This window comes from Chiloscyllium punctatum, chromosome 10 (genome assembly GCF_047496795.1).
Source record: "Chiloscyllium punctatum isolate Juve2018m chromosome 10, sChiPun1.3, whole genome shotgun sequence".
NCBI lineage: Eukaryota > Metazoa > Chordata > Chondrichthyes > Orectolobiformes > Hemiscylliidae > Chiloscyllium > Chiloscyllium punctatum.
Window position 1 is genome coordinate 95,643,379 of NC_092748.1, and position 25,165 is coordinate 95,668,543.

Genomic DNA, 25,165 nt, shown 5'->3' on the forward strand with positions numbered 1-25,165 from the left:
ACCAGACGCCTGGAGGAAGAACGCCTCATCTTCCACCTCGGAACACTTCAACCCCAGGGCATCAATGTGGACTTCAACAGTTTCCTCATTTCCCCTTCCCCCACCTCACCCCAGTTCCAAACTTCCAGCTCAGTACTGTCCCCATGACTTGTCCAGACTTGTCCTACCTGCCTATCTCCTTTTCCACCTATCCACTCCTCCCTCACCTATCACCTTCATCTCCTCCCCCACTCACCCATTGTACTCTATGCTACTTTCTCCCCACCCCCACCCTCCTTTAGCTTATCTCTCCACGCTTAAGGCTCTCTGCCCTTATTCCTGATGAAGGGCTTTTGCCTGAAACTTTGATTTCGCTGCTCCTTGTATTCTGCCTGAACTGCTGTGCTCTTCCAGCACCACTAATCCCGAACGATGATAATCTGTCACATTTCCCTCATTCTAGCCAAATTTAAATGATGTAATTCGTTGTGACCCCGCCTCAAATGGGTGGAGAGATCACCATCAGATATCTGATCTGTTTGGAGCCCTTGTGTAGAACAGGGAGCCTATTCACTGCTGACTTTTCAAATAATAACATCGCCTAAAGTTTTATCCATCGGACAGGTAAAAAAAAAGCCTTTATTTTTAGATTACAAAAAATTGCTGCCCACTTTCTGTTTGCATGGCTGCACCAGCCTGCGGTACAGCGACGAGGTGCCCTTGGTTTCAAACTTTTATTTTCTGTGATGTGATTTTGTCAGTAAGATTAGACACACGGGAGGCAATGTCGCTCTGGGTTGTGATGAGCTGAACGGTGGATCTTCAAGGACTGCGGTTCTATCAGGGATTGGATGCAGGGCTTTTCGGACCGAATTCTGACCGACCCACAGGAGGCGATCAGCTGAAAGGCGGGGGAATCAGTGTCTAGCTGTCTACTGGTTTGACAGCATGTTTTCCCCTCCAGAACCCACACTGCTTGCTAAAGCAGGGCAAGGACTTCTTGAGACACCACTGAGCACACTATAGTCAACTTGCGAAGGAGGGAGCTCCTGTGCAAAAACTTTAACTCGTCTATTTTTACCCCCAAACTGGATTATAAATAAATGTGTAACTTGACCGGGCTATACCCAGGGTTGTGTAAACGGCTTGATAGAATCGTTATTATCGCAGCCCAAATTCTTTCTAAGTTCTAAATCTTGTACAAACACCGTTCCCTAAATATCTGTCGATTTAATTGATTATTGGAAGCATGTGTATACGGCCTTCATATTATCAGGCGGTGCATTAAGTTTGTGAACAGAGTTGTGCCTTTAGGCTGATAAAAAGGACTTGCATTGATTCAGCAGCACCTGATTGCATCTCACTGAAACACGAGGGAAGAATAATTTTAACTGCACTCGTGTAGATGCCTACGTTAGGTACAACAGGTGGCTTTGCTGTACCAGTCGATGGAGAAATGTTGGCAATTGATAGAATGGAACTGTCTGCTCCAAACCCCAGCCAGTGTTGGGGCCACAGTTCTTTACAATAAATATTATATACTTGGAGGAATATTTGATAGTGAATGCACTATTGACAATTTTGCAAATGATACAAAAATAGAGGGAAGGTAGTTGGTGAGAGTGACAGAGACTGTATACAGAAGGATATCGACAAGTTAAATAACTGAGCAAAAGCAAGTGAAGTGTAACCTGGAGAACATGTGGGAGGTTATGCACTTTGGCAGGAAGCAAAGAGGAGCTGAATATTATTTAAATGGAGAAAGATTGTAGAAAGTTCCAGATCAGAGGGATTTGAACACAAAAGGTTATTCAGGCAGAAATATAGAATGTAAATGGAATGTTGACCTTTACTCCATTCCCTCAGAAGTATAAAAGTAGAGAAGTCTTGCTAAAACTAAAAGACAATAGTTAACACCATAGCTGAAACTCTGAATAGGACCCATCATTCTTTGGTGGTGCACGTTGGAAATATTGGTGCAAACAGCTCACAGGTTTCAGACTGTGGGTTGCATTTGAATGTTGGGTAAAAATGAACTTATATTTGGTAGCCTCTTCATCTATGAAGGCATCATGGTCAAATCTGATGTCTCCACCCATAGCCTTTCCTTTGTATTGCTCAGTGGCAGTCTAGATTTGGGGCAATATCAGTTAGATCAGCTGAATGTTTTAAATTAAAAAAATCTTCAAATAACCTTTTTCAGAAAAAAAATTGTTGCTTCCTAAGTTTAGAAATATCTATTTAAAAATAATTTAAATCAGAAGAGACTTCAGTGTAGGCATCATTACTATTTGCAGATGAGCCATATTTCAATCATTACATTGGACCAATGTGTTCAATTTCATTGAATGCCAAAGGGGTTTGACCTTAGATTCAACTTCAAATTGCCCTTGAATGCTAGAAAAAAGGTTAAAATGGTCCTAGCTAGGCATTAGTGTTCAGTTAGACTACTGAATTCAGTTAGTATTTTGATGCAAAGTTATTTGTTCTATACATAATCATAGAATGGAGGCAGAAAATATTGGTGAATAATGATTGTCTTGATTAATGTTTGGTCAATAATAATCCCCAGGGTGTTAAATTGTGAAATCTATCTTCATCCAAACATGTCTGTCAGTATAGAATATACAGATCATTCCTGATGATAACCTCTTGTGATGTAGAATATCATAACAACAGCTGTGGTAATAAGCAAATGTTTGTTGTCCCATTTGTGTCAATTACAAAAAAAAATGGACTTGATGTGATTAATGGCCTTTCCTTGTTTCATATTTTCTTGTTTTTAAGATTCTACTATTGACTAGTGGTCAGGAAGAAGGCTGACCCCTTTAAAAACTAATAACTGTGATATTGTCATAGAGATATACAGCATGGAAACAGACCCTTCGGGCCATCTCATCCATGTTGACCAGATATCCGAGATAGATCTAATCCGATTTGCCAGCATTTGACCCATATCCCTCCTAACCCTTTGAATGTTGTATTCCTGATGAAGGGCTTTTGCCCGAAACGTCGATTGTACTGCTCCTTGGATGCTGTCTGAACTGCTGTGCTTTTCCAGCACCTCTCTAATCTAGACTCTGGTTTCCAGCATCTGCAGTCATTGTTTTTACCCATTGTACCAGCCTCGACTACTTCCTCTCACTGGTCATTACATACACACATCCCTCTCTACATGAAAAAAGTTGCCCCTTAGATCCCTTTTAAATCTTTCCCCTCTCACCTTAAACCTATGCCCTCTAGCTTTGGACTTCCCCACTCTGGGGAAAATACCTTGTCTATTTATCCTATCCATGCCCCTCATGATTTCATAAATCCTTACAGGTCACCCCTCGACCTCTGATGCTCCAGAGAAAATAGCCCCAGCCTATTGTTAATGAAAATGAGGTAATAATTGACCTACTGATGATTAATTTGCATCAATATTTACGGTAAGGAAAGGTTTCCGCTTGCCAGTCATCCCAAGTAAACTGATATTAAATCAGGAACAGCCCAAAGTTAATGAAAAAAAAGTAATTAAGAAAATCATGTCATAGAAGAGTGACAAGTCTCCTAAATGAAATGGTTCCTAGCCCAGGGTTTTAAAGAAAATAGATGAGAACATTACCGATTCTCTAACGCCAGTATTCTTTTGATTTATCAATAGTTCTTTTAGATGGTAAATGTTCACATGTCATGCTATTTAGTTAAGGTGAGAGAGGAAAACTAGGTAATTATAGACTAATTTAACCCATCATCTGGTGTTAAAGGAGTACTACTTTACTATCAAAAAGGACACTGATGGAACACCTGGAAATGTTTCAGCTAATCAGACAGAGGAGATTTCAAACAGGGATTTGGAAGGTGTAAGTAATACCTGACAAATCTGACTGAATGTTTATGATGAGGTGACAAATGTAGTGGGTGGGTAGCCTTCATAGATGTTACTTATGGGCTTCCAGAAGGCGTTTGACAAGTCCCCCTTGTGATATACAGTGCCTTTAAGAGATGTGTACTGTCCTGTTTCTCTTGCAGAAGGGTATTGTCACAGTGGTACCTAAATGTCGTCTTAAGGTAGGCAGTTGGTAAACAGCTTTAAATTCTCTCTAGGTTTTTTTTAAGACAAAAGAATCGTGAGTGGATATGGTCAGGATTACGCAAACCCAAAAGGATTTTAGTTTTGATTTCAGTTAGTTGGTGGTTTCTGCTAGTTTTTGCAACTGAAAACTTGAATGCCCTGTTGCTGGAGTGAAATCTTAGACACCGAGGCTTCCTCTTAAAAATCAAAAGGGGCAAGTTGTTTATTTTTCTTAGACCAGAGAGAAGCAGCACATGAGTATACTAATTGTGTAACTGTGTTGTTGAATTGTCTTTGCCAAGGGTGTGCTTATGGGATGCTGCCTACATTGAAACAGTTGATAATTAGTGGTTAAATAATACATTATCTTGTTAAGTATTTCCATACAGTAAAGTTATGCCAATTCTTCTTTTTGTATTTTAACTGTGTGTTTTAAGAATAAAGCGTGTTTTGATTAAAGCTTAGTGGTGGGTCAATCGAATCATATCTGGAACCCCACGCCTTACATTTGCCTTTTTAAAAAAAATAAAATATTTAGGGTCTGGGCCATCTCCATTATATACTTTGAGGGGTCTGGTCTGGTCCAAAATACCTTTAATCATACATTTTGTAAAGTTGAAGCTAATGGAATTTAAGGCAAGTTATTGACATGGTTCAGAAATTGGCTCTGCAGCAGGAGACAGAGAATAGGAAAAATAGACAGTTAGTCTTTTCGACAAAATGTTTCTACTAGTCTCCTGCAAGGATTTTGTTGGGACATAAACCATTCACTGTATTTGTTAATGGTGTGGTTGATTGTACCGTTGGAAAGTTTAGCTTTCTACCAGAGATAGATGGCCCAGTATATCAATGCAAACAGACATTTAGTGGTTAAAGAATTAGCTTATACGAAAGATGTTAGATGCTATTACTAAGGACGTTATAACAGGACACTGAGATAAGATCAAGGTATTCAGACAGAGTTAGCATAGCATCGTGAATTGGCCAATTCATATTTGGCCAATTTATTGGAAATCTTATCGGTGGTAACATGTGCTGTGGATAAATAGGAACCGGTTGATGCACTGTACTTAGATTTCCAGAAGGCATTTAATAAAATGCCAAATCAAAGGTTTCTGCGGAAAATAAAAGCGCATTGTGTAGTAGTTAGCATATTGCAATGAACAGAAGATTGGCTGGCTAAAGAAAGCAGAGAATTGGCATAAATGGATCTTCTTCATGTTGACAAGATGCACTAAGTGGTGTGCCATAGGGATTACAGCTAGGACCTCAATTGTTTATAATTTATGTAAATAACTTTGAAGAGATGGAGAAGGCGGAAGGGCCTGTTCCTCTGCTGTATGACTCTCCTGTAAGACCCTATGGATGGGAAAGTAAATCTTTCAGGAGATATGGAGGCTGCAGAAGATTATTGATAGGTTAAGTGGGTGCTGAAAATGTGTTGCTGGAAAAGCGCAGCAGGTCAGGCAGCATCCAAGGAACAGGAGAATCAACGTTTTGGGCATGAGCCCTTCTTCAGGAATGAGGAAAGTGTGCCAAGCAGGCTAAGATAAAAGGTAGGGAGGAGAGACTTGGGGGAGGGGCATTGGAAATTCGATAGGTGGAAGGAGGTTAAGGTGAGGGTGATAGGCCGGAGTGGGGGTGGGGGCGGAGAGGTCAGGAAGAAGATTGCAGGTTAGGAAGGTGGTGCTGAGTTCGAGGGTTGGGACTGAGACAAGGTGGGGGGAGGGGAATGAGGAAACTGGAGAAATCTGAGTTCATCCTCTATGGTTGGAGGATTCCTAGGTGGAAGATGAGGTGCTCTTCCTCCAGCCATTGTGTTGCTATGGTCTGGTGATGGAGGAGTCCAAGGACCTGCATGTCCTTGGTGGAGTGGGAGGGGGAGTTGAGGTGTTGAGCCACGGGGTGGTTGGGTTGGTTGGTCCGCCATAGCAACACGACGGCTGGAGGAAGAGCGCCTCATCTTCCGCCTAGGAACCCTCCAACCTCAAGGGATGAACTCAGATTTCTCCAGTTTCCTCATTTCCTCTCCCCCCATCTTGTCTCAGTCCCAACCCTCGAACTCAGCACCACCTTCCTAACCTGCAATCTTCTTCCTGACCTCTCCGCCCCCACCCCAACTCCGGCCTATCACCCTCACTTTATCATCCTCACCTTCCACCTATTGCATTTCCAACACCCCTCCAAGTCCCTCCTCCCTACCTTTTATCTTAGCCTGCTTGGCACACTTTCCTCATTCCTGAAGAAGGGCTCATGCCCAAAATGTAGATTCTCCTACTCCTTGGATGCTGCCTGACCTGCTGCGCTTTTCCAGCAACACATTTTCAGCTCTGATCTCCAGCATCTGCAGTCCTCACTTTCTCCTAGATTAAGTGGGTGGGCTAACATGTGGCATATGGAGTATACTGTGTGAATCACAAAGGGGCCACAGTTCATGCGTTACTTGATGATAGAAGTAAGTAGAAGGCTTATTGGCAGACCAACAATTACATGGTTTATGTGCAGGCAACATTATTGCTATGGTCAGAAAACTCCTAACTAACAAGATCTGTTAAAATGCAGTTTGTCCCATCTCAATCTGTCCAGACTTTTCCAAATACCTGCAAAGTTTGTGGCGCAAAAAGGATATTGGGTATGCACGTGTTTGGAATATGTCTCCAAAAGCCAAGCCAGACCAGACACCAGGTGGCAAACAAGACCACAAGACTGTAACTAAGGAAACAAGTGTAGTAAATGCTAAAAAAAGCAAACAATTTCAAACACATAAATAAGGTTCAGAGTAAACCAAGGAAGAGCAATTTTCAGAAGATGACTAAAGCTTTCCATATTGTTAACCTCACACATCATGTTGATGGTATAGGTTTATCAGAAGACTGTACATAAGACCATAAGGCATAGGAGCAGAAATTAGGCCATTGAGTCTGCTCTACCGTTCAATCATGGCTGATAGGTTTCTCAACCCCATTCTCCCACTTTCTCCCCATAATCCTTGTCTCTTTGATACTCAAGAACCTCTCTATCTCACTCTTAAATATACTCAATGACCTGGCCTCCACAGGCCTTCTGTGGCGATGAATTCCATAAATTTACCACTCTCTGGTTGAAGGATTTTCTCCTTATCTCTGTTCTAAAAGGTCTTCCCTTTTCTTTCAGGCGATGCCCTCGGGTCCTAGTCTCTCCTACATCCTTCCTGAGATATGGGGCCCAAAACTGTGCACCGTGCTCCATATGTGGTCTCACCAGAGCCTTTATAGAGCTTCAGGGGTCCATCCCTGCTTTTATATTCAAGTACTCTCAAAATATTAATACCATATGTACTGAAAAGGCAGAATGATATACACTCAAAGTGGAGATTAACATCAGAGCAAGTGCCAACATATTATTGCTACAGATCCTGAAAAACATGAACCTTGGCAAGAGGTGCTCCATGGTACAACTTACACGAGACCTTCTCTCAGCATATAGTGGATCGCCAATTCTGTGCATTGACAGAATCACACTGCAGTGCCAGAACACATGCTCATATTGGGCATCCCAAAATTATCTGCCTGCTGGATACTAATGGCTCAGTAGTGGTAGGACTACCAGTATACACAGATTTTGGAAGCAGGCCATTCAGCCCATCAAGTCCACACTGACCCTCTGAAGAGCCACCCACCCTCTAACCCTGGATTTACCATGGCTAATTCATCTAACCTGCACATCTTTGGATTGTGGGAGGAAACCAGATCAGCAGAGAAAGCCCATGCAGACACAGGGAGTTTGCACAAACTCCGCACAGACAGTTGCCCAAGGCTGGAATCAAACCTGGGTCCTGGGCACTGTAAGGCAGCAGTGCTAACCATTGAGCCACTGTGCCACCCTAATTGATTTTTAAAGAAAAAAAAGGTTCCTTTAACTCTAAATGCATTATGTCAAGGTATCATGTCTATGTTATAACATGGATATTTAGGTGTTTCTAGTTAGCAAATGAGTCTCTGTACTGGCCAGGGATGAAACAGGTTATTCAATTAGCAGAGGAGAGAGTTTTTACATCTACCCTATATTCCATCCACCCCTTGGATGGAAGTAGCTACAGGCATATCCACAGTGTATAGTGTCGATTACGTTCTTATTATGGATTACTTCTTCAGACATCCCATTGTTTGACAACTTAACAACATAATGAGCATGACAGTTGCTGATATGATGGGTGCTATTTTAAGTTTATTCAGCATTCCAGATCAGACAGTGGCTGACAATGGATTGCAATATATTGACTAACCATTTTAAGAGATGTGTACAACAGGAAGAATGAGCCATATCACATCATCACCCATTATCCATTCTCCAACAGTTTAGCAAAAATATATGGCTTGTACTATCAAATCATTGCTCATTTTGTATTGAACAACAAAGCGAGATTTTCACTTTGCTACACTTTTTGTGCAACACCGATAGACATGGGATTACTATTCCCTGTACACATTCTGCTCCGAAGGCAAGTGCAGACAACATTGCCCAGCAACTAATTCTCCAAACATTCTGAGACCCAGTCGTTTCTTCAAAGACAGAGGAGAATGAATGACATACATGATGACTGAGTGGGTTTCCATCAAATTAAAGGAGCTCCAGGACAAAATTTTAAAATTCAGTCCAATAATCTTGAAGAAAATGATGATTTTTTTGCGAAAAAGCTTCCTAACACAATCTGCAATAGCTGTCCAACTTGGGAAATTAAATCATTCAATCGATTGAAATATGACTGGTGAGAATAAACAACTCAGTGGTCACCAGCTTCAAGGCTAATGTTGTTTCCAAATTTGCATTGAGCTGGACTTTAAGATCTGATAAAACTTGATAAATGGTCTCCACATGGTCTGCAAAGTCTGGAAGTCAGGGCAAAAGTGTGTGAATTGGGAATCCAAATCCAAATATTGATATACCAGCAAAGATTTCTAAAATGTGCAATCTGCCCAGATTGATCACAATTCTATATTGCAAAAGACGAGGTACCAGCTCAGTCCAATGTATGGTACACCAATCATGCATAAGGAAGGACACCCCAACAATAATGATTGTGTGGTGATGTTAACAACATCAACCAGAAATAAAACAATCAAGTTGTGAAACAAGTGCAGTGGAGAACAATGCCTGCCTCTTTAGAGAGGTGTATGATTACCACGTTAAGAGGAGTTCTCAAATCCCCAAAGTGATACATCACGTTTTGAAATGACAATTATGTGGACTCTGATTATCTGTTTTTATAATTATTGAATTAACAACACTTGCTGAAGTACAATCATGTATGCCTGTTCAGCCTATGTGTTTTTATACTTTTTTTTTCATTCATTTATGGGACGTAGTTGTCACTGGACAGGCAAACACTTATTGTCTGCACCTAGCTGCCCAGAGGGAGTTGACCACATCAGTATTGGTCTGGAGTCACACGTAGGCCAGACCAGGCAAGGCCAGCAGTTTTCTTCCCTAAAGGGCATTATTGAACCAAATGGACTTTTATGACAATTGACAATGGCTTCATAGTAATCATTAGACTCTTAACTTGTAGATTTTTATTTAATTCAAATTCTAGAATCTGGGCCCAGAACATTACCTGGGTCTCTGTATTAATAGTCCAGTGATAATACCACTAAGCCATCACCTCCCCTATGAAGAAAGGGGAATGTGGTATATTTGATGATCAGCATATCAGGATATCTTTGAGATACCTGCTTATTATATCATCATTGTATCATAGCATGTGATCCGAGGGTATAATGACCTCACTCTCTTTCTTATTCCAGGATCATTTGAAGCAATCCTGTTAAACACGTTATATAAATCTAAGTTATTATTATAGATTGTTGAACTGTATTCTGCAAGTGACAAGTAATGCTATGTCGTTTGTTAGTTTTAAACTGATATATTCCACATCAAAAATCTATCAAGGTATTTGGGATAAAAGGAGCCATGAAGAGATAGGTGAGAAATCAACTGGAATCTAATGGAATGGTGTAATGTGATTCAGGGACTAAATTGCTGACTGCTATTTTTGTGATCTTATGATAATTGGCAATTTTAACTTAAATTACATATTTGCTCATTAGATTAGATCAAAATATCCAGGACAATTTTATTTTTCATGTCTGGAGATGGTGATAATGAACCTTTTGAAACCACTTTGACTAATAATATAATGGTTGAAAGTTCCAGGATACTTATGCAACAACTATTATCTATTAACAATATATGTCCAAGTCAAGATGGTGTGTGATTTGAGATGATAGTATTCTGTATTGCAGACCTTTTTGTGTAGAGGCTGTGGGACTTGAAGATTCTCTCAAAGCAATCTCACTAAGTTGCTCCATACTGTACTTGTATGAGACAGAGCAAGTGTGCCACTGAAACTGGATTATTTTGTCTGGGTAGTGTTGGATTTCTTTTCAATTGTTGCTACTTCCTCATCTAGTTGAATGGGGACCTTGCTATCATTCTTAACTTGAGCTCTGTAGATGGTGGAAATGTTCCAAAGGATCAGGAGGTGTGCTACTCATTCCTTGCCAAACAGCCTGACCCTGTTCTGCTCTTGTAACCAAGGTTGGTCTAATTAGGCTTTTAGTCAAATTCTGACCCCCAAAAGGTGGTGGTGTCTCAGTGATGGCAGTTTCATTGTGACTTGTGAGAAGTGGTTACAGTTCCTCTTGTAATTGGCTGGTCATTGCCTCTCATTCACTTTATACATGTGGCACTTAGCTTTGTCATTACAAGCCTTAACTTTATCCAAGCCCTGTTATAATCCATTATTATAATTTCTTGCTGTCACCTCAAATATTTTCTTGAGTCCATTTGTGCTAGTAATTTCAGTGTAAGTCCTACATGTGTAGGGATGCTTACATGGCCCAGTGTTTAACTGTGCAACGGCATAATCCACATATACTTCAACTGTTCAAAACTGAAGATTCTCTCTAAGCAATCTCATTCAGTTGCTCCAGTACATGCTGTGAATAGTGCATACTGTACTTGTATGAGACAGAGCAAGTGTGCCCTACTGATCTTTTGGAAGAAAATACTTGATAAAATGAAGTTAGGTATAATGATCAAGCTGCTTTGTTTAACAGTAAGTAACTGTTGCTTATGATTGGGTTTACTTACTTTAATCACTAGGACTTCTCTGTTATAATTCAAAATGATTAATACCTCACTACATCAGGGGATCATCTTGCTTTGTTTAAACTAAAAGATCTTGCAACCTGCATTCTTTAGTCTGGCTAAACTTTATAGTTTTCTTCTTAGGAATCCGAGTGCATCTTGAACTCTGTCTTTATTTCCGTGTTTACAACCTGAGAGGAGGGCGGACACCAGCCAACTCCTAGCAACTGCCTGAAACCAGGGAGGTCCCAACATAGGGTGTGAAAGGCCTATCATTTATCAAGACAGGCTAATGAATGGCTTATTGTTGTAAACTTTGGCAAAATATCTTCAATGTCTCATCAATTTGTGTTTTTAACATTTCCCATTTCTATCTCCGTCCATTTTAAGGAACTGAGAATTATACTCATTTTCAAGATTGAACTCTTCCCTCCCTCTGCTCACCAACCATCACCTCAACCCTTCAAGTCTTTCTGCTAGAAGTCATCGACAAATCCTAAAATGGAATAGTTGTTAAGGGCTGATGGCTGCAAATTTAGGAAAGGTTTGTGGACCTTACAATAGAATGCAGGATATCGATGAAGCAGCTCAAGATGGCTGACTAAGCATCCTGGATTGAAGAGCACCTGCTACAATTACTTGAATTGGCCTCCAGCCCACTTTCAGATTCTCAAGATGAGAATTTAAATTTGAACTGTACAGACTCCAGATTAAGTCTGAGACCTTAGAGAATAGGTTGAACTCAAAGATAAGAACAAAGTATACAGTGGGGGCTGAAAATTGTTTCAGTTGCCCCAGTGCTAAAAGGGAGGAAATTGATGCTCATTCAGAACTGGCTACATGACAATTTGGAGATGATTGAAAAGTAATGTTGTATGGTGTCAGTATAGATGTGGTATCTAATTCCATGGCTTCAGATGATTCCATTGAGGGAAATGAGCAAGAGGGAAAGGACTGAAGGATACATGATGTTGTGGAGCTGGATAGAACTACATTTGTTTGATTCCATTCTAAATATCTGACTGCAACCAGAGAAACCTTTGCAAATGTTTCTCTTCACATTCCTGTATTATGGTTTCTGATGGGACAGGGGATTTAGCTCAGTTGGTTGGTCAGCTGGCTTATAATACAGAGTACCAAAAGCATGGGTTCAATTCATGCACTAATTGAGGTCACCATGAAAGACTGTTCTTCTCAACCTGTCTCCTTGCCTGAAGCGTGGTGACCCTCAGATTAGATCTTCACCAGTTACCTCCCTCGAATGAGAGAGCAGCCCTGTGGTCTGGTAAAAGTATTGCACCTTTACCCTTATTGTCCCTGATGTTCTCTAACCATGATCCTCCGCCTTCTCGAATTTCTTAACAATTGGCTACCTCTCAGTGAAATTATCCAAAGAAACACTCCATTGGTTTTCACATGCACTCTGGCAACATCCAGTTCTGGTGCAGCACCCCCTCCTCTCTCAAATCCCCACTGTTGCTTAATTATGAGCCTACCTTTCTGACTGCCAGTATGGCATGAGCTGGGATTTCCTCTAAGTTACTCATAGCGCGGTTAGCTGCAAGGGTCTGATCAGTTGATGGTGGCTCTTTGCTGTTGCTTTCTTTGCTCATTCTGGTTGTGCTGTATCTGGGCAAACTGGCAGAAGGGAAAAGCCCAGATGGAGGAGGGTTGGGGTGAGGGAACTGATATGGGATGGAAAGCAAGCTTTCCATGATCTCACCATTAGCAGCTTGTACCTCATGCCAAATAAGAGGATGTGGATGGTCTTGGAGTTGGAAAGGGATCTCAGACAGGAATGTAATGTCATGCTTAATGTTCTCACTGACACTGGATGTGATGGGCTCTGTTGCAGTTGACACCATGATATGCATTTGCTCTGTAGGGCTCAGCAGATGCAGCTATCATTGTTCTCAACATTGGTTTTGCTATGCTCCCTCCCATTGGGTGTGACCTTGCCCTGCAAGAGGAATGGCAGAATGTTTGGGATTGTGTTCAGGTGATGTGCTCCCTGAATGATTAGAGGAGGGTGAACATTGCAGGGGGTGGATATAAGCTTTGGTATGTGTTGTAAGGATTAAATGGACCATCTAGAATAATAAGTGTCCTGAGTGCTAGGGAATGTAAATGGGTAAGTAATGAGTGCGTGTTTATGGAGCAATGTGAAAACTTATGAAGTCTTGGATAGGAAATAGGGTTAGATGCATGTGAAGACGCATTTGCGAACTCCACCATCTCTGTGAGGACATGAAACCTTTTGTGGTAGTACTCCTGCCATAACCTTCAGGCCAGTCTGCTTCCACCGACCTGTATTCTAAACATGGTCGTACTCCTCCTCCTTCCCAGCGAAACATGGTCCTTTCTCCTCATGTATGCCTCAACCATTACGGTTTTCATTGTGTAGCTACACTTTTTCATAATCTGTCCCCTTGTACCTTTGATTTTCATAAAAATATACCTTCCAACTGGAGAAGAAAAATGAAGTTGTACCTGCTTTGAAAAGTTCCAGAACAAATTAATCACTCCTCATGAAATACTGATGGTTGGAATCAAAGCTTAGTTGGTGGATAATGACTAATATTGGCTGTATTACCTTCACTAAAAATAGTTTTTAATCAATTGTGCAGGGATAGATAGGACTTGAACCCAGGTCTCCTGGTTCAGAGGTAGGGATACTACCAAATGCCATCAGAACTGAGTTTTCTTTTGTAAACCCACCACCAAATCAACCAGTCAACCATCACCTAGGGCAGCGCTAGAATAACAAAAATGAAGGAACGATACGGAAACAACATCAAAGTAGTGCCAGTGGGGGAAAGTGAAGAAACCCAAGTCTTTTTTTCCTTCCCTCTGTCCCAAGGAAATCATGTATTTATACCTTTCGACATTAACCTGTTCAGAAATGTTATCACACACCTTTGGACCAGGTGGGAATTGAACCGTGAGCTAGAGGCAGAGGTATTACCACCTCACCACAAACACCTTCACTTGATTGAAACCTTGCTGACAGATTGCTGCAGCGTCTATATAGTGATGATTGCTGTCATAACTGTCAGCACTGAGTATATTCCTTTTTCAGTTTCCAATCATGGCTTCTTCCCACTAAGCCACCCCAACTTACTCCCACCCTGACCTGAATGAGTTGACAGATATTTAAATCCCTGAGGACAGGACAGTGGGCAGTTTTACTTGCAGCTTGCAGAGACATGTGCGCAGGATTTAATTGACAGTGGTGGCTCCTGGATGGGTTATTAGAAGGGATTAAACCCAGAGCCTCAAGAAAGGTGCCCTGCAGGTAATAAACAGTGGTCACAAATCTTTATGCAACTTGGTGAAGCATAACATTAACCTTCAACGTGATTCGACTTTTTAATGTTATTCCCTAAAATATTTGCTTCTTTATTTGATCACATGTTTTATCTAATTTGATTCAAGTGCATAAGTGGCATACAATATATCTTGCTATCGATCCACTTATTTTTGTGGAAAAATGTTCATTGTGACAACAATGAAACAGTGTTTTTAATCAGATGGGGAACAGGGTGATAAACTGAATGAGTAACATCGTAGATCAGAATTAAAGGAGGGAGGAGAAAGAACTAATAAGAAGAGAAGCTTGGCAGAGCGGAAGTAAAATTCTGATTTTGGAAAGAGGTAACATGATGAATCAAAGAGTTGTTGGCAATATAAGAGCGAAGGAGATGGGGAATGGGAGAGGGACCAGTTCCAGCACTCTTTATCTCAGTACCTTAGCAGTCATGTTTATATTCATCACAGCTGCAAGGACTACCTCAAAATGCCTTAGGAAAAAGTATAAAATGGAAACACTTGCAGAGATGTGCACATTTTTTGGTAGCATTTACCTACCAGTGGGACTAGATTAATTTATTGTATGATAGCAACTAAATGCAAGTTACATTGATTGGTTAGCTTGAGAGCTCTTGTGGTGCAGTGGTAGTGTCCCCCTCTCTGTGGCAGAAGGCCTGGGTTTAAGTCCCACCTGCTCCAGGGCTGGTATACCATAAAAACTGAATGAACTGTGGATGCTGCAAGTCAGAAACAAAAATTGAGATTGCTGGAAAAGCTTAACAGGCCTGACAGCATATATGGTGAGAAATCAGAGTTAATATTTTGGATCAAGTGATGGGTCTGAGGAATGGTCACTCGACTGGAAACATTAACTCTGATTTCTCTCCACAGGCCCTGCCAGGCCAGTTGAGCTTTTCCAGCAATGTCTACTTGTGTGTTATAAGATGTCAGAACAGGTTGACTCTCAATAATGATATTGGCTATTTAGACATTGTTATTAAGAATATTGCTAGGCATAAATACTGTGTGTACTATCCAAGATTCAGAGCTATCCTCTTGATTTCCCCATCCAAGACTGTATGGTATCATCAGATTGTATGGAACTTAGTGCAGACTCCCACATTAACCATTTCAAAACTATTCCCTAATGCAAGAACACCTACCACCAATATCTGAAACTGTCCATCACCCAAATTGGTTGCTTCCATTGCAGATCTCCTCTTGCTCCCTCTATGTCTCAGCTCATCTAGTGTTGAAAGTCTCAACTATGCTTTTTTTTAATCATCTAATCCTATTCTATCCGACATCACACTCTCTAAGCATGGCACATCCAAAACACTGCTGCCCATGTATTAACTTGCACCAAGTCCCATTTATTTGTTACCACTGTGCTCCCTGACATATATTGGTTCCCAGGCTCAGCAGTTAATATCCTCAATCTTGTTTGCTAACTCCTCCATGCCATTGCCTCTTTAGATCCTTGTAATTACCCCGAACCCATAAGCCACAAGATCTCTGCTCTCCCGCAATTCCGAACTCTCTTGCAATGCTGATTTTAATTTCTCCACTAATGAGGGCAGAGCGTCAAGGCTATCATACAATAAATTAATCTCTGGAATTTCTCCTCTAAGCCTCCCTGTCCTCCTCTAAGACATTATTCAAATATGACCTCTTAAGACAGATCATCAAAAGTCAGGCTAAAGAGCTGCATAAGAGGTTCATAATGCTATTGTAAATTATGTAAATGTAAGTTGTCCTCTTAGAGCTGAGTTCGCATTCTGGGTGATATTTTATGCCACCGATACTGACAGCTCTTTCATTCTTTGTCCAAACAATTGTTATGATCTGTAATCCTAGTCAGTGAGTTCTGACGGAATGTTCAGTTGCAGGGTATATCTACAGTCAAGGTAAATCCAGTCTTCACTTGAGCATACACTTGCTTCAGGTATCACTGAAGGAGATTGGAGCAGAGGGCCTTAATTTTCAGACTTCTCCCAGGCTGTGATTCCACAAGTAGACCTTTTATTAAAATGGATTAAAGTACCATTGTCCACAAAATGGATTAGCCAAGCTGTTGAGCATCCATGTGGTACACATTAAGGGCCTCATAAAACCTCAGAATCTGACAGGAAGCTGGAGAATGGGAAATAGAACTTGGGAAGTGGACATCAGGCCATTTTTGACATTATGCAGGTCAGTCGGGGATGGCAGGCGGGGAGTTGTTCCAGGTGGGTCAACTTTGTGGTTGGGATCCGAATGACAATCTGACGTCAAACACTTTTGCTGCTCCTGATCCAAAATCAGTAAAGGCATTTACTTCATAGATCCTGTCCTCTTGCTTCCTGTCATGTGCCTATTTTCCACAAGCTCAGGAATCAAGGTTAGCAATTGAAAATAAACAGTAGCTACACAAGAGTCACATGGCTTATACATTTTACTGACTAATGAGTTCTGTAAGTGGACTCTGAGAGTGCCATCCTACATTCCACCTTTGATGAAATTAGAAATGGGTAGGTCTGGGTTGGGTTTCCTGTTTTAAAGCTTTAAATTTTCCCTGAAGTGTTCATATTACCTCCAGACTGCTTGCACCATTTTAATTAAAAAGCATGCTGTGCATTGCGTATGAGAACCTTACATCAAGTCTGTGACCCACAACCTCTTTTTATACCGACTCAGTGTACATCTGTAAGTTTTCATGCAAATGGAGGCGTTCCCATCTCCAACACAGCTCCTCTTGTCCTTGTTACTCAGTATGCCATGTACACCCAGTGTTTGGATGAAGAGACAATGAGGCTGATAAAGTTCTGACAGAAGTTTTATGCCTTTTCCTACAGAAATCTTAAAATGTTTACATCAGGTGTTGATTACAAGTCCCCGTGTGCAGACATATCCAATAAAGTGACCAAAAAAAATCACTCCGACCACAGTTTGGAGACATGCTTAAATCCTCTAGCACTCTGTGTTAATACCTTAATGCTGGAATTGAGTGCCTTTGTGTATTAGACATGGCTTAGATGTAGCATTGGGCCCATTGTGATAATTTTTAGTTGACAGAGGGAGCATGGTGGAATTATTATCATTTGAAATTCATGAACTAAAAGAGCTAAAATTGCTTAAAGTTAAACAATACACTATTTGTAATGTACAAATTTGCTGTTACATGTGTGATAACATAACTTGAAGCTCAGAAATGTGCTACCAATTTTATGCCTTCAGTATTTAGATTCCCTATTCAAGTTTCATTCACAGCCCTTCAGCCCCTCCTTCAACACAGGAAAAGGAGTCTTGTGTATTTTTAAAGCTGATGTTATGAAGCCAGAGCAACAACACATTGCCTCAGGCTTTTCAGCCAGTTGCTTTATAAAGTGTCAGGCCTGTTTTTTGAATATGTTGGTCATGTCGGCATTCACTGGGTGTGGGAACCATAGTAAAATATAAAAATAGTTACTTTTCAATAATATATTTTAATAGCTGCACAAAACGTCATGATGAAAGTTACTGATGAAAGTTACGAGTGACCCTGAAATGTCCTGAAGCAACACCTTCAGACACCTCCTGGCCATTTCATAAACTGAGTGGTGCTAGAAAAGCACAGCAGGTCAGGCAGCATCCGAGGAGCAGGAAAATCGATGTTTCGGGCAAAAGGCCTTCAGCAGGAATAGAGGCAGGAAGCCTCCAGAGTGGAGATCTACTTTTCGAGCACCACTCTGATCTAAACTCTGGTTTCCAGCATCTGCAGTCCTCTCTTTTGCCCATTTCATAAACTGAGCCTAATTGTAATGTTCCACATGCAGCACCCATCTAAACTCACCATTTGTGCATCTCTGCTAATATGTTGGGACCCTGTAGATAATACCTTGTATTTGTATCACACTTTTACAATGGTGAAAGCATTTCACAAGTATTTAATAAAACAAAATTTGTCATCGATATATGGCAACAAAAATCAAGGAGCACGTCAGTATTTTTCAGATCCATTTTGATTGTGTTACGTTGGGAAGTCTAAAGTAAGCCATTCCTTGATAGTATGATATTAAGTATAAAGATGTGGTAATTTAGAAAATGTTTTGGTTGTGTTTCATTCTCTTTTATCACCCTGATTTGATATCTCTGCAATGAACAGAGCCAGTCAATACTTTTTCATAGTTTTGTGTTGCTGTTTGTTCCTATCCACCATGCATCATGTTTTGAAAATGCCTATCTGCATGTTAAAACTTTAAACCTGTATTTTACATTCTTCTGAACAGTAGCTGCATATCAGCTAATCTCACATTGGCTGGATGGCAGTGTCTTTCTTAACACTTTCTCCCATCACTCTCGTGTCATTACAGTTACATTGGTTGCTACATGAGATTTACAGATGTTTCCTTAATAACAACACAAACATAAGAAATAGAAATAGGATTACACCATATGCACATCAAGCCTGGTCTGCCAGTCAGTCAATATAGTCATGGATATTCTTGAGCTACAATTCTACTTTTTCATCCACTTTCTATTTCCCTTGATTCTCTGAGAGTCCAAGAATCTGTCTATCTCGAACTTAAATGGTTGTGGCTTCACAAACCTCAAGCAGAGAATTCCAAGGAGACAGAATGATTTGAGTGAAGAAAGTTATCCTCATTTCAGTCCTAAGCATTTGTTCCTTTATCTTGGAATGTCTCCCCGTGTTCTAGAGTCGCTCATCGAAGGGACTTGTCATCCATGCTGTCAATGGTCTTCCCGTGTTTTGATGTGGTCACCTTTAATTTTTCTAAGCATCAGAGAGTATGGGCCCGATTTAGTCAATCAGCATAGGCCAAACTTTTAATCTGACCCATCAAAATAGAGAAACTTTGCTGTACCTGTGGTGCAGGTATATTCTGCCATAGATAGGAAGATCAAAATTGCACTCAGTATTTTATGGGTGCTCCAACCAAAGACAATTGTAGCAAGATTTCTTGTGCTCCAATTCCTAGCGAATAAAGGCTGACATGCCTTTTGCTGTCCTAATTGCATGTTGGTCTTCTATGAGTGTGCCTGAATATCAATATTTACAAATTTCATGCCTTAAAAAACATTCTGTTTTGCTATTCTTACAAGCAAAGTGAATAACCTCACTCAACCCCACACTGTATCTACCAATTTGTTGAACACTTCCTTAGCATGTCTTTATCTCTTTTTAACCTATTTTTGTCCTCATAGTTTATATTTCCAACTAGCTTTGTATTGTTGCAAAACTTGGATTCATTCCTCCATCTCTTCATATAATTCATCAATATAAATTCTAAATAGCTGAGGCTCTAGCAATACTTTTTTAGCCACTGCACTAGCTACAGACTGCCAACTTAAAAATGCCATTTTTTTGGTCCATTAATTAATCCTCTATCCATGCTGTATGATTGGCTCCCTTCAGTTGGTCACAATAAATATTTTTATTTCTTTTTAGCAAGTAGCTAGCACACTCAATTAAAGCTTATGAATCAGATCAAAAATGAAGGAGAACATTTTCAAGCTTTTCTTGCGTGAAAAAGAGTTGAGTTTTATGAAATCTGGCCTGACAGATCATATTTTGTTTTCAGCTAATATGATGACCAGTCACTGAACTTTAGGCTGAGTTTCTTTAACAGAGGTTTATTACAAAATAGCTGAAAACAAAATAAAAAGAAATTAGTTTGATATAGAATACATTTTGGAAAAAAATCTTTAAACACTTAGAAAAAATTTAAATCTTTTCCCTTACTAACACCATCTCAATCCTGAGAAGTGACCCCTCTATAACAAACCTTTCAGTTTGGTGTGGCTGATTTGCCCCAGTTCTTTTCTGCCATCTGTGAAGTATTTTTATAAGAATGCCTGACAAATCTGAGAGCTTATACTTTCTCAGCTTTTTAATAACTTGACCCAATCTGACCAAACAGTCTAACCACTCAGTCATCTTTGGGACTTGGATTTCAAAATTGAAGCAGAAACGTGTAACCTAGTTCAATGAAATTAATTTGTTTTAAATAAATCAGAAGGTATTTTGGAACACTGCCCCAGAAAGTATGTGACCAAAGTCAATTACCTCAGAAAACCCTTTTAGCCTTATTTATATTAGATAGTTATTTACACAAAAGAGAAAAAAAAATCAAAGCTTTCATTCTTTCATTAAAGATCATCCAAAACCTCATGTGAATATATTGCACTGACTAATCATTACAGTAAACAATTGTAAACTCAGCAAGTCATATTCCAGAGTGAAATTTGGCTTCATAGATCACATGCTTAATTTTATAGTGGCTCTTCATTGAACAGGCAGCATAATTGGCCACCCCTAACAAAAAGAGTCCTTCTTTACATAGACTTCCAACAGATGATGAACAGTATGCCAGAATTTCCTTTGTAGAAAAACTGAGAACAAGACGTTGATTTAAGAAAAAAATTGTGGATGCTGAGAGTCAGAAATAAAACAATTCCTCTGGAAAAAGGACAGGAAATGACATTACCACAGGATATGACATCACCAACCCAAGGAAATCCTAAGCACATAAATAGAAATCGGGTAATAATACCAGTGCTTCACTGGAAGCTCATTGATGATGTTGCCTGATATGGTGATGAAACATCTCAAAACAAACCGTCCAGCTCAGCGAGCAAACTTACATTCACAAAACTAAAAATTGCTAGCAAAATGAAGCAGATCTGGCAGCATCAGTGGAGAGATAGCAGAGTTAATATTTCAGGTTCAGTAACCCTTCTTCAGAGTTCTGTTTTCTCTCCACAGATATTGCCAGACCAGCTGAGTTTTTCCAGTAATTTTTGACATAGATTAAATGTGATTACAAAAGAACCAAGGATAACATGAGGAATATACATCTTTCTCCAGTGAATGGTTGAGAAGGTGATGCATCTTTGGAATGAGCTGCCAGAGGAAGTGGTGGAGGATGGTACTATTATAACATTTAAAAGGCACCTGGATGGGTATTTGAATAGGAAGTGTTTAGAGGGATATAGATCAAGGACTGGCAAATGGGACTAGTATAATTTAGGATAGCTGGTCAGCATGAATGAGTTGCAATGGAAGGTCTGTTTCTGTGTTGTACATCTCTACGGCTCTATGATTTTATATGTATTTGACGGAGGCTGATTCAATTCTGATACTTAGTGGGGAATTCAAAAAAAGTCTTAAGAAAAAATTTGCAGGACTGCAGTGAGAGGGCAGGAGTGTTTTGTTTGAGTGCGTTTGTAGCTGTACATATCCAAGCAAGAGGGGGGTATTCCATCACATGCCTGAGACATTTCTTGTAGATGGGGTCACATTTTAGGGAGCCAGGAGTCAAGTCACTGCAGAATTCATAGCTGCTAACCTGCTATTGTATATTGGGCTTGCGTATAAGGCTAGACCAGTTCAGTTCCTGGTCTCTGGCAACATCTTGTGTGTTGCTAGTGGTGTACTCTGTGTACGTAATGTCATTGAATATAAGGGCCAGTGGTCATGTCTTGGCACTTTTGCGGCGTGCAGATTAGTTTCTCCTTACATATTGAGTGTGCATTTTGTCTAGGTCTTTCTGCATATGTAAATGGGTTGCATCTGCATCTGAGGATTACCATATTGGTGCTGAACATTTTGCAATTACCAGCAAGCATCCTCACTTTGAACCTTATGAAGTGATAAAGCAACTGACGATATTCCCAGTGTATCACTGTAGGAGTTCTTCAGAGTGGTGCCTTGGGACAAACTAAGACAAGTGACCTCCAAGACTATCAGTCTTTCTTTGTACTCAATATGATACAAACCAGTGGAAGGTTTCCCCCAATTCCCATTGATATCCTAATGCCACACTTAGTCAAATGCTTCATTGATATCAGGGGCAGTTGCTCCCACTTCACCCTGGAATTCAGTTCCTTTGTTTATATTTGGATGTAGGCTGCAGTGAGATCAGGAGCTCAGTATGCTGGGTAGAACAAAACTGAGCGCTAGCTGAGCAAATGTTATCAGATGGCACTGTCGCTGACCCTTCCATCACTTTGCTGATGTTTAAGAATAAATTGATGGGACAGTGACAGAAATAGAACCAGATTCTATTTGCTTTGCTTTTTGTGGGCAGGACCTATTTGGGCAGTTTTCACCATTGCTGGTGTTATAACTATACTGAGATACACACCTTTATTACTATTGTCAAACTGTTTTCACAATCCATAGTCTTTGAAATATCCAGTGACTTCGGCTACACAACTTCATGGAGGATATCCTCAATATAAAGGCGGTACTTTCCTCACCATAAGGACTTTGCAGTGATCACTTCTTCCAATATCATCATGAACAGATGTACCTGGAACAAATAGACAAGTGTGGACAAATTTCTTCCCTTTTGTTGGTTCCCTCACAACTTTCAAGAGGTCCATTCTAGTAGCTGTGTCATTTGAGAAGTGGCCAGTTTTGTTAGTAGTGGTGCTACCAAACCATGGCTAGCTGCAAGAACTCAATCCCAAGGTTTACTTGAATAACAGAAATAATAGGTTTATTCCTCACTAATCTTGAGAAACATCAAGTGTGTGCCCTTTATGCAGTCAGTTTGAAGTATACACAAATGCAAAGGCAATATACTCCAGTAGAAAGAACGACAAAAGCATATACACTTTAAAGTTTTTTGAATGTCCTTGCGGTCTGAAGTTTTAACTGAGACTATGGTTGGTTAGCTGATTTCTTGGGCAATCAGTAGCCGCAAATACAGCAGACATTTTGCAATTTCTCGGATCCCTGATTCCCGAAACCTTGAACCGAAACCTTGATTTTTTTTTGAGAGAGATCTTTCTCGAACTTTTGAGTTCAGGTTTGTTTTGTTATGCATTCTTGATTCCATCTTCTCCTGACTCCCAAAAAGAGTTTTTTGAAATAGTAGCTTGTTATGATATTCTTTATTCACTGAAGTTATGTTTTCAGGATTAGTGATTGTGTGTATATTTTATTTACAGTATGCTGAAATTTGCAGTTGTATAAATCAAGTTAAAAAAGAGGTTCTGTTTACACATCTGGAGGTGGGGGAGAAGTGGAGGGGTAGGGGGCTGTTTGATGACTGGCTTCATTGCCCTAGGGGACATGTCAATTTCATCTCAGACTGTCCTCACATTAATTTATGGTGATTTCATGAAACTCTGACAGTCTGTGTGTGTCAGGTGATGCATGTTGCCATTTTAAGTGAATGTTTTAGTCCATTCTTAAAAACCATTATCTCCATGGATATCCCAGGTATTAAACTAGCCAATGAAATTAAAACATCTATCAATGCAATCAGATTTGGAGTCACAGGTGAGGGTGAGTTTCTAACTGACATCTGTCCAAAACATGCTCAGATTTAAGGAGAAAGTGAGGACTGCAGATGCTGGAGATCAGAGCTGAAAATGTGTTGGTGGAAAAGCGCAGCAGGTCAGGCAGCATCCAAGGAACAGGAGAATCGACGTTTCAGGCATAAGCCCTTCTTCAGGCATTCCTGAAGAAGGGCTTATGCCCGAAACGTCGATTCTCCTGTTCCTTGGATGCTGCCTGACCTGCTGTGCTTTTCCATGCTTAGATTTAAACCTGGGCTACCAAATTTATTATTTCTTTATTATTATGAACCCTAATAACAATATTAACAAAAGGATAACTGTGGAAAATAACATTTCAAAATTACTCGCAAAGGCATTCCTGAAAAACTTTAAAGCCATATTTGCATACAATTTAAACAGCGTTTCAATCGACTTGCAAATTCCAAAGGTGGACTTTTACTTATGATTGTACTGAATGGAAGGTCCATCGGAACTCTGGGATAGACAAGTTACTGAAAGGCTTAAAAGGAGACAGACCCCTGTTGCAGGAGAGCTGGGTCCTGTGACATGGATGCGGCTGCAGAGGGTGGAGGACTGTTGCCACATCTCCACAATGAATGTCCCTGGAAAGTCCATCGGCAAATGTTTTTGGTTAGATTAAACTCCCCACACTGCGAAAACAGGCCTTTTAGCCCAACAAGTCTACACTGACCCTCCAAAGAGTAATCCACCCAGACTCATTTCCTGATATTTGCCCCTGACTAATGCACCTAACATTATGGGTAATTTAGCATGGCCAATTTACCTGTCCTGCACATCTTTGGACTGTGGGAGGAAACTGGAGCACCTGGAGGAAACCCACACAGACACAGAGAATGTGCAAACTCCACACAGACAGTCGCTTGAGGAGGGAACCGAACCCAGGTCCCTGGTGCTATAAGGCAGCAGTGCTAACCACTGAGCTGTCCCAAATATTTGTTGAGTGTAAGCCCCTTACCTACTCTGCAACTTACATAAGCTGGCAGTCAATGTGGAACTAGACTCCAAGTGCAGAATGATGAAATTGGGAAATAGTTTTTTTTTCATATCAAGGTAGATTAATTTTGACGGAGTGATTTGTTCTGATTCACTTCGCAATATGTTTTAATTAATTATGTGACATGTGGTTATTACAGGCTGCCTGTTTGGAATTTCGTTGCTATTATTCTGCTATTCAGTGTAAATTGTATAAGTTATAAATAGTAAGTGAAAAGAAAATTGATTTGTGATTGCTTCTGCTGTTACATGTAAAGTGGGTACCTAATTAATATTATCACCAGCTTAGGTTACTTCAGTGAACCGTTTCAACAGTCATGCCAAGTGAATCAAGTATCAATCAAAGACATATTGACATAAAAAATCTTTTGGTTTGTATCTTAAAAA

The 25,165-nt window shown here is 40.2% G+C and overlaps 1 protein-coding gene across 2 annotated transcripts in view; it reads left to right on the top strand.

Annotated features, from left to right (window-relative positions):
• The first annotated feature begins 537 nt into the window (after positions 1 to 537).
• The window catches only part of lypd6 (LY6/PLAUR domain containing 6), a 234,285-nt gene continuing 209,657 nt past the window's right edge, over positions 538 to 25,165 (top strand). Inside the window, exon 1 of one of the 2 annotated variants that reach the window (XM_072579776.1) lies at positions 538 to 603. The gene's annotated coding sequence lies outside the window, so the exon portion shown is untranslated. The remainder of the gene's footprint in view (positions 604 to 25,165) is intronic. The other variant, XM_072579777.1, reaches the window with a different exon arrangement.